The following is a 10530-nucleotide window of genomic DNA, read 5'->3' on the forward strand; positions in this document are numbered from 1 at the left end:
GAGGGAGGGAGGGGAGAGGAGAAGAGATGACTGGGGATGTAGCTTAGTGATTAAAGCACCCCTGGGTTCAATCCCCAGTATCAAAAAAAGTTTTTTAACAAAAGAAGTACAAGTCTCATACACTAATAACATCATTGAAAGAAATTAGAGGCCTAAATACTGGAAAGGCATCCCCTGTTCATGGGTTGAAGGGCTTGTATTGTTAAGATGACAATGCCTGCCAAATGATGTCAGATTCATTACAGTCCCTATCAAAATTCCACCTGCTTTGTCAGGCATGGCGGCACATGCTTGTAATCCCAGCGGCTCTGGAGGCTAAGGCAGGAGGATTGCGAGTTCAAAGCCAGCCTCAGCAGCTTAGCAAGGCCATCGGTTACTTAGCAAGACCCTATCCCAAAATAAGAAATAAAATGGGCTGGGGATATAGCTCAGTGTTAATCGCCCCTAGGTTCAATCAATCCTTGGTACAAACAAACAAAAAATTACACCTGCCTTTTTGGTAGAAATAACAAGCTGATCCTAAAGTTCATTTGGAAATATAAAGAACTGAGAATAGCCCAAACAATCTTTAAAAACAAACAGAAGAGAAAGCCTAAAGAATGGGAGAAAAATCTAGCTACTCCTCTGACAGAGCATTAATATCTAGAACACATAAAGAGCTCAAAAATTTTTACACCAAAAAAATTAAATAACCCAATTAAACAAATAGGCAAATGAATTAAAACAGACACTTCTCAAAAGAAGAAATATAAATGATCAACAAATACATGAAAAAATGTTCAACTTTATTAGCAATTATGGAAATGAAAATCAAAAGTACTGAGATTTCATCTCACACCAGTCAGAAAGGCAATCATCAAGCATACAAATAGCAATAAATGCTGGAGAGGATGTGGAGAAAAAAATAAACACTTTTTACACTGTTGGTGAGACTGTAAATAATTAGTAACAAACACTAGGAAAATCAGAATGGAGTTTCCTCCAAAGACTAGGCATGGAACCACCATATGACCCAGCTGTACCACTTCTCAGTATTTATCCTGGAGAATTAAAGTCATCTTACTATGTGATACATGTATACCCGGGTTTATAACAGCACAATTCACAATAGCCAAATTATGGAATCAGCCTAGGTGTCTATCAACAGATGAATGTATTTTTTAAAATGTGGTATATATACATAATGGAATTTTATTTAGCCATAAAGAAAAGCCAAATGAGGGCTGGGGATGTGGCTCAAGCGGTAGCGCGCTCGTCTGGCATGCGTGCGGCCGGGGTTCGATCCTCAGCACCACATACCAACAAAGATGTTGTGTCTGCCGATAACTAAAAAAATAAATAAATATTTAAAAAAAAAAAGAAATAAAAAAAAAGAAAAGCCAAATGATGTCATTTTCAGGAAATGGATGTAACTAGAGACCACCATGTTAAGAGAAATAAATCAAACTCAGAGGGTTAAGGGCATGTTTTCTCACATATGAAGAAGCTATAGAGAAAAAAAGGAGAAAACAGTGGGAGCAGATCTTAGGAAAGGGACCAAGGGATGGGAGTCGAGGAGGAAGGGGGGGGGAGTGCAGGGGAGTGATATTGGCCAAATTATATTATTATATTGTGTATTGTGTACATGGACAAATATGTAACAACAAACCTCATCAGTATGTACAACTATAATGCAGCAATAAAAAAAATGTGGGGGAAAAAAAGACTATTTGGCACTGATATTAAAAAATAAATAAATAAAACAGCTGGGCGCGATGGCACATGCCTATAATCCTAATGGCTCAGGAGGCTGAGTCAGGAGAATCTTGAGTTCAAAGCCTCAGCAAAAGCAAGGCATTAAGCAACTCAGTGAGACCCTGTCTCTAAATAAAATACAAAATAGGGCTGGGGATGTGGCTCAATGGTCAAGTGCCCCTCAATTCAATTCCTAGTACCAAAAAAAAAAGAAAAAATATATATATATAAGGTCAATGAAATAGAATCAAGAGTCCAAAAATAAATTCATATACCTATAGTCAATGACTTTCAATAAGAGTTCTAAGACAATTCAGTGGGGAAAGAATTGTCTTTTCAAAAAATGGTGATGCTGGGGCTGGGGATGTGGCTCAAGTGGTAGAGTGCTCGCCTAACATGAGTGAGGCATTGGGTTCAATTCTCAGCACCACATTAAAAAAAAAATGAAATAAAGATATTGTGTCCACCTAAAAAAATAAAAAATACTTTTTAAAAAATGGTGCTGGAGCTTGGATTGTTAATATGCAAAAAAGAGTGAAGCTAGACCCTTAACTCACAGTTTGTGTGTGAATTAACTCAAAATGGATCAAAGACCTAAATGTAAGAGCTAAAACCATAGAACTCTTAGAACAAAACAAGCATTAATCTTGACTTTCTTGACCTAGAGTAGGCAATGGTTTCATAAATATGAAACTGTAAGCATAAATAACCAAAAAATTGAAATTCATCAAAATTAATAATTTTCAGAGGATTCTGGGGGTGCAGCTCAGTGACAGAGAACATGTTTAGTATGCACAGAGCCCTGGGTTCAATCCCTAGCACCAAAAACAAACAAAACAAATCAACCTTTATACTTCAAAGAACACTATCAAAGAAGTGAAGAGATGCTGGGTGGGTGGTGTACACCTATAAATTCAGCTACTTTGAAGGCTGAGGCAAAAGGATGACAAGTTCAAGGCCAGCCTTGGTAACTGGGTAACTTAGTGAGACTCTGTCTCAAAATACAATTTTTAAAAATATTTTATCCGTGGGCTGGGGTTGTGGCTCAGCAGTAGAACGCTTGCCTCGCACATGCAAGACCCTGGGTTCAATCCCAGCACCACATACAAAAATAAATAAACAAGTAAAAAAAATAATTTTGTCTTTTAAATTAAAAAAATATATATTTTATCCAGCATTTTTTTTCTTCCTCCCCTGACCCCCACAAAATACAGGTTTTTAAAAAAGGGCTCAGCAGTAGAGAGCTTGCTCCAGTATGTGTGAGGCCCTGGATTCAATCCTCAACACCACAAAAATTAAAGAAGCAGGGAAAAAAAACATCAGAATGGAAGAAAATATGTGCAAATAATACATTTGATATGAATCTAATATCTAGAAAATATAAAGAACTCATAGCAAAAAGAAATCTCAATTCAAAAAAATGAATGAAGGAGCCGGGTGTGGTGGTACTTGCCTGTAATCCCAGTAGCTAGGAAAACTAAGGCAGGAAAATTGTCAATTTGAGGCCAGCCTAGGCAACTTAGTCAGACCGTGTCTTAAAATAAAAAATAAAAACAACTAGGGGGGCTGGGGTTGTGGCTCAGTGGTAGAGCACTTGCCTCACATGTGCGAGGTCCTAGGTTCGATCCTCAGCGCCACATAAAAATAAAAAAAATAAACAACCGGGGATGTGGCTCAATAGTAAAGCACTTGCCTGGCATGCATGAGGCCCTGGGTTTAATCCCCAGTCCTGCAAGGAAAAAAACAACAGTCAACATCATTAGTCATCAAGATAATGGAAATCAAAACCACATGAGATACCACTTCACACACCCACTAGGATGACTGTAGTCAAAAGACATATAATAACAAGTGTAGTGAGGATGTGGGGAAATTAGAACCCTTATAGATTACCGATAGAAATGCAATTTGGGGCAGCCACTGGAGAAAACAGTTTGGCAGTTCCTCAAAAATTTAATAGTTACCATATGACCCACAATTTCACTCCTATATATAGTGAAAGTTCATAACAGCATCACTCATAATAGTAAATAGTAATAGTAAAAAGAAAAATAAATAAATAGTCAAAGGTGGAAGCAACCCAAATGTCTACCAACTGATGAATGGACAAAGTGATACAACCACATAATGGTATATTATTTAGCCCTAAATAGGAGTGAGGTACTGATACATACTACAAATTGGTGAACCTTGAGAATATTATACCAGTCCGGTGCAGTGGCACATGCCTGTAATCTCAGCAACTCAGAAAAATGAGGCAAGAGGATCTCAAGTTTGAGGCCAACCTCGGCAACTTACCAAAATTCTGTCTCAAAACAAAAAATTAAATGGACTGGGGAGCTTCGCAGTAGTGATTTGACCTTCTCTCTCCCATTTATACTACAATATTCTCTTCCATTTTCCTCTAATACAGTTGTTTTGCAATTTATTTGTCTAATAAAAATACACCATTTACTTGAAGAAAAAAAAAGAACTGGGGATATAGCTCAGTGGTACAGCATTCCTGGGTTCAATCACCACTACCACAAAAAAAGAAAAAATGAATACACTTTACTGTGAAAAATGCCAGACACATAGGCTACATGGCATATTGTTCCACTTATACAAAATGACTAGAACAGACAAATCTGCACAGATGAAAGGTGAATGCATGGTTGCTAGGAGCCAGAGAAAGGGAAGGTGAGGAACACTCTTCATGGGTACAGGGGGTTTTGTGAGGGTGAAGATGTTCTGAATGATTTTTTTTTCAATCCCCCTTGGGGACTGAACCCAGGGTCACTCTACCACTGAGCTATGCCCCAGCCCTTTTTTTTTTTTTTGAGACAGGAACTCACTAAGTCACCCAGGCCATCCTTGAACTTGTGATCCTCCTGCCTCAGCCTCCCAAGCTGCTGGGATTAGAGATGTGTACCACTATGGCCAACTTGAAATTAGTGGAAATGATTGTATAATACTATGAGTATACCAAAAACCGCTGAACTTTTCATTTTTCAAGGGTGAATTTTATGTTATGTGAATTACATTTCAATAAAAAATAAGTACAATTCTTCAAAGATCCATCTGGGATGACATAGAGCTTTGAGCATGGCACCCTTGCCAGTTCATTCCTTTTTGTGTGTGTGTGTGTGTGTGTGTGTGTGTGTGTGGTGCTGGGGACTGAACCCAGGACCTTATGCATATGAGGCAAGCACTCTACCAACAAAGCTATATCCCCAGCCCTCTTTTTTTTAATATTTATTTTTTAGTTTTAGTTGGACACAATATCTTTATTTTATTTGTTTATTTTTATGTGGTGCTAAGGATGGAACCCAGGGCCTCGCACATGCTAGGTGAGCACTCTACCACCAAGCCACAACTCCAGCCCCCATTCCACTTAATCTTGAAAGCAGATATTCCTAATCACCCTCACCAGCTTTCTGCATGCACCTGGCACAACTGCACAGTTACCCTGTTATGTCAAATTCAATCACTGAATCATTCAACAAAGATTGCGCACCTCCTGTGGTGGGCACTGTGACTAGAAATAGCAACAGTTGGAAAGAATTCTTCACTCCTATTTAGGGCTAAATAATATACCCTTATATGGGTGTATCAATAGAGATGCACAGGCCTCACCCCCAGGGCAGTTACATAGAGTCCTGGGGTGGAGGCTGAGCACGAGTATCTTTCTGTTGTTGTTGCATTTAAAAAATTTTTATTATTACATTATAATAATACCTAATAGTGGAATTTGTTGTTACACATTTGTACATTGGTATCTTCTTAAAATTCCCCAGAGAAGGCTATTATGCAAAAAAGTATGAGAACCGGCTGGATAGATTCATTGAGGAGGGAAAAACCTAGGTATTAGGACTTTCATCTAACAGGGAATTTTAATTAAGAAAGAAGGGTTGTAGAGAGAGGGGATTTTTGTGTATAATACAGTCCGGTGGATGGCATTCCCTTGGTCTGAACACTTTTCTTACCTGTACTAAAGTATCACAACATCACAAGATTTGGTTAGATTTTCTAATAGCAGTACTACACCAACCAAGATCATATTAAACAGATAGTCTGTTAAAACCCTTCAGATTTTTCTTTATAGAAATGATAGGAAGGGCTGGGGATGTGGCTCAAGCGGTAGCGCACTTGCCTGGCATGCGTGCGGCCCGGGTTCGATCCCCAGCACCACATACAAACAAAGATGTTGTGTCTGCCGAAAACTAAAAAATAAATATGAAAAAAATTCTCTCTCCCTCTATCTTTAAAAAAAAAATATGAATGCATGCAGTGTATTCTTTAAAAAAAAAGAAAAGATAGGAAAACTATCATGACAGGAAATGATAGGAAAACTTATTTTTGTTTGGATAGAACCCTAGAGCATAAGAGAATATATTCTGCTTTCCAGAAACCTATCAAAAATCAATTGAATTGATAAAATGCTAATCAACAGAGCATTGAGGAAAGTGAATACTTTAACACCTAATTGGTGAGGCACAGGCTGGTTCAATCTTCCTGATAACAATCTGATTATAACAAGACCTACAAAACCTGACCTGGTATTTGCTTTGGGCAAATTCACCAAAAGCAAATTACCCAAATGAAAAGTCATATATTAAGATATGCATAGCACCACTATTTATAGTTTTGAAAATTTGATAACTGTCCAAAACCCCCCAAGGTAGGGGGCTAAGCAAACTTGACAGACCATGCTGTAGCTATAAAAATGCAAAGGATATGGGAGTTTGCATGTGAGAGAATGTGAACTGGCCTCTCTGAAGCCTCCATATTCATCCACAGCATGCCTGTGCAGCAACACCTCTGTGTAGAATCAAAAAGCAAAAGAGAACTGAGTCACAAATGAACAAATACCAGAGGCTGGGGAAGTGGCTCAGAGGTAAAGCCTAGCTGGTGGGAGGCCCTAGGTTCCATCCCCAGTGTCAGGTTGGAGGGGGATTACTACATAGTTCCATGATTTTGCTTAGACGAGGTATCTAATTCATAGAAGTCAAAAGTAGAATCATAATTTCCAGAGGCTTAAGAGAGGGGGAAAGAAGGAGTCAACGAATGGGCAGAGTTTCATTTCTGTAAGATGAAAACGATTTGGAGATCTATTTCTCAACACTGTAAATACACTTAACTCTACCACACTGCATACTTAAAATGGCTTAGAAGGTAAATTCTATAAAACTGAATTTTAAAAAAGATAATATTACTGTTATTTCATTCCAGCAGCATTCTTGGAACCAGTTACCATACCAAGCACTAAGGAGCATCCATCCACCGCTGACGAGGTCTTCTATATACCAGAAAAAAAGATCATTTCGGATTTTAGTAAGTGCTACAAAAACAAGGTGGCAGGATGAGAAAGTAGAACAAGAAGAAGGAAAGGGAGACAGATCTAAATAGGGTGGCCAGGCACACCAGTAAGGCCAACAACTCAGGAGGCTGAAGAAGGAAGGATGAAAGTTCAAGGACCATGTGGGAAGCTTAGTGAGACCTTGTCTAAAATGTTTTAAAATAAAAAGGGCTGGCATGTAGCTCAGTTGAAAAGCACCCCTGAGTTTAAGCCCCAGAAGTGATAAAGGAAGTGGGGGCCAGGCAAGGTGGCACATGCCTGTAATCTCAGCGGCTGGGGGCTGAGGGGCTAAGGCAGGAGGATCATGAGTTCAAAACCAACCTCAGCAACTTAGCAAGAGCCTAAACAACTCAGTGAGACCCTGTCTTTAAATAAAATACAAAATAGGGCTGGAGATATGGTTCAGGGGTCAAGTGCCCCTGAGTTCAACCCCTGGTACCCCAAAAAACCAGGTAGACAGACACACTACCATTTACTCTAAACTGAATGTTTAGTAAAAGAGGCCACACACAAAACAGTACATGTTCTGTATTTCTATGTACAAAGGTCAATGTCAGGCAAGACTCGACAGTGGCTTGAAAGTCAGCATAGTGGTTACCCTTGGCTGAGGGCTAGTCATTTGTAGAGGTACAAGAGGGTCTCCAGATGATAGAGGAGGCAGTGTCCGAAATGTTCTGTTTGCTGATCTGTATAGCTAGCTAGCTACAGGATGCATTTGCTTTGTGAAAACTCCTTAAGGTGTACATTTAGGATTTGTGTAATCTTTTGAATACATGTTGCACTTGATAAAAATCTTACATTAAAAAAATTCTAAGCTAGGCATGGTTGTGCAATCCCAGTGACTCAGGAGGCTGGGGCAGGAGGATCGAAAGTTCAAGACTAGCCTCAATAATTTAACGAGGCCTAAATCGACTTAGCAAGACCCTGTCTCAAAATAAAAAATAAAAAGGGCTAGGGATGTGGCTCAATAGTTAAGTGCCCTGGGTTCAATCCTCAGTACAAAAAAATAATAAATCTCAACTAGGTGTGGTGGTACATGCCTGTAATCCCAGCAATTTGGAAGACTGACTCAGGAGGATCAGAGAAGTTCAAGGCTAGCCTCAGCAATTTAGCACAACAGTCAGTAACTTAAGGCCCTCTCTCAAAATAAAAAGTAACAAAAGCACTGGGGATATAACTTAGTGGTAGAGCAATCCTGGGTTCAATCCCCAGTACCACAAAAACAAATAAATAAAATTTTAAAATTCTATTGAAGGACTTTAAGAAAAAGAATATCAGTGTTTTTAAAAGATGATTTTTTAAAAATTTTTTTAGTTGTAGATGGACCCAATACTTTTTATTTTTCTGTGATGCTGAAGGTCAAACCTAGTTCCTCACACGTACTAGGCCAGCGCTCTACCACTGAGCTACAACCCCAACCCCTAAGATGATTCTGACTACCATGTGGAAAATGGGATCTAGGGAGAAAGGAGAGAAACCCAGGAAAGGGATGATGGTTACTTGGGCTTGGGGAAAAGAACAGAGTTAGAAAAAAGAGGATGAATACTAAACGTATTTTGGAAGTTTAATAAACAAGGCCGCACTTATGGATAGGATGTGTGGGGTTAGGCAAGAAAGGAATCAAGGATGCCACCCAGGTTCTAGCCTGAGCAATTAAGTGGGTGAGATAAATTGCCTGTTATCTATTTGTGTCACACATACCAGATGATCTCCAGATGAACTCCAGGACTAGGTGCAGTGCCCGGCACAAAGGAAGCATCCCTCAAATATTTGTTGAATAAATGAAATGACAGCCTTCCTCGGGCAGATTCAGAATCTGAGTGTGCACAGGATAAAAAAGCGCATACAGACCAGGCGCCATGGTGCACACCTTCAATCCCAGCAACTCAGGAGGCTGAGACAGCAGGATCATAAGTTCAATGACAACCTCAGCAACTTAGCAAGATGCTGTCTCAAAATAAAACAAATTAAAAGGGCTGGGGATGTAGCTCAGTGGTAGAGCACCCCTGGGTTCAATTCCCAGTACAAGAGAAAGAGAGAGAGAGAGAGAGAAAGAAAGAAAGAGGGAGGAAGGGAGGGAAGGAGGGAAGGAAGGAAGAGGGGAAGGGAAGGAAAGGAGAAGGGAAGGAGAAAACAGATATACTCATGATGAGAAAGAGCTTGCAAATGAACAGAACAAGGAGTGGACTGTGATGGTTGGGTGGGGGCTGAGTTCCCTGCGACTGGGGTATTTAAGCAAAGGACCTGTGTCAGGAGGACAGTGTGTGAGAGGGACCACAAGGACAGGGACCCCAGAGATCTACACTATCTTCCATGCTTCTACACTATCTTCCACGCACATTCGTCTACACTGCCTGATTCTGTTACCATGGAAAGATGAAAAGCAGCTCACTCACACCCTCCAAATGCACACCCTTTTTCCTAAACCAGATGCTCTGGGCACACAGCATAATCTGTGAGCAAACATCCCAGCCCAGGGACCAAACAACCCCCCTTTTGTTTACAAGCCAGAGGCCAAGGGCCGGAGGCCAGTACCAGGGAATAAAAATGCATTCAGTTTAAAAATGTAAAAGTGTTTTCATGCCGAAACCAAATGGGTCGGTCAGTTTCTGAGGTTCCTTTATGTGATTTTCCATACTTTGGTTGAGGACTCTGTTGACTACTATCCTCCACTGCTTTTCTCTGGCTCCTCCTTCTAGTCTTAGCTAATTTCCCCTTCTCTGAATGCTCGCCACCCTGAAACTTGGAACCAGCCAACAACCGGGCTCCTGTCACAGTTGAGAGGAGTCCTGATGTCTTCTCACCCAGTGGGTCTGTTACTCAGATTAGAGCTTGGGCCTGGATTCAAGTTTCAACTTCATGTATTACCTGATGACTTTACCAAGCTGCTGTTGAGGCACATTTATGTTTTTCATTCAAAATCACTGCACTTCCTCTCAGCTGGGCATGGTGGCACACGCCTGTGATCTCAGCAATTCAGGAGGCTAAGGCAAGAGGAACACACACATTCAAGGCCAGACTCAGCAACTTAGCAAGGCCCAGTCTCAAAAAATAAAAAGGGCTGGGAATGTAGCCCAGTGACAGAGGGCCCCTAGGTTTAATCCCCAGTACCACCAAAAAAAAAAGAAAAAGAAAAAAGAAAGAAAGAAAAGAAAGAAAGAAAAGGAAAGAAAAAGACTCATCTCCTCTTCTATCTCCTCTCCTATTCCCAGACATTGATCAGCCACATCCATGGGCCCCAGAGCGATTTTAGAGGCTTGCATCTGCTGTAAAAAGGAACACACCCAGGCCTGGGTTGCATATTTGGTCTGCAAAGTAGACGGACGTGAAAGAAATGCCTTAGAAAGATCTATTTTTATAGGGCTCTGCTCAAAACCTTTCTAACCGGGCCAGTTGGACATCTGGACAGCCCATCTCATGTGTGAGTCCAGAGAAAGACCATTTCCGGAAGAACATCA

This window comes from Marmota monax, unplaced genomic scaffold (assembly GCF_021218885.2).
Source record: "Marmota monax isolate L192 unplaced genomic scaffold, Marmota_monax_Labrador192_F-V1.1 WCK01_AAM20220418_F8-fsc00005, whole genome shotgun sequence".
Taxonomy (NCBI): domain Eukaryota; kingdom Metazoa; phylum Chordata; class Mammalia; order Rodentia; family Sciuridae; genus Marmota; species Marmota monax.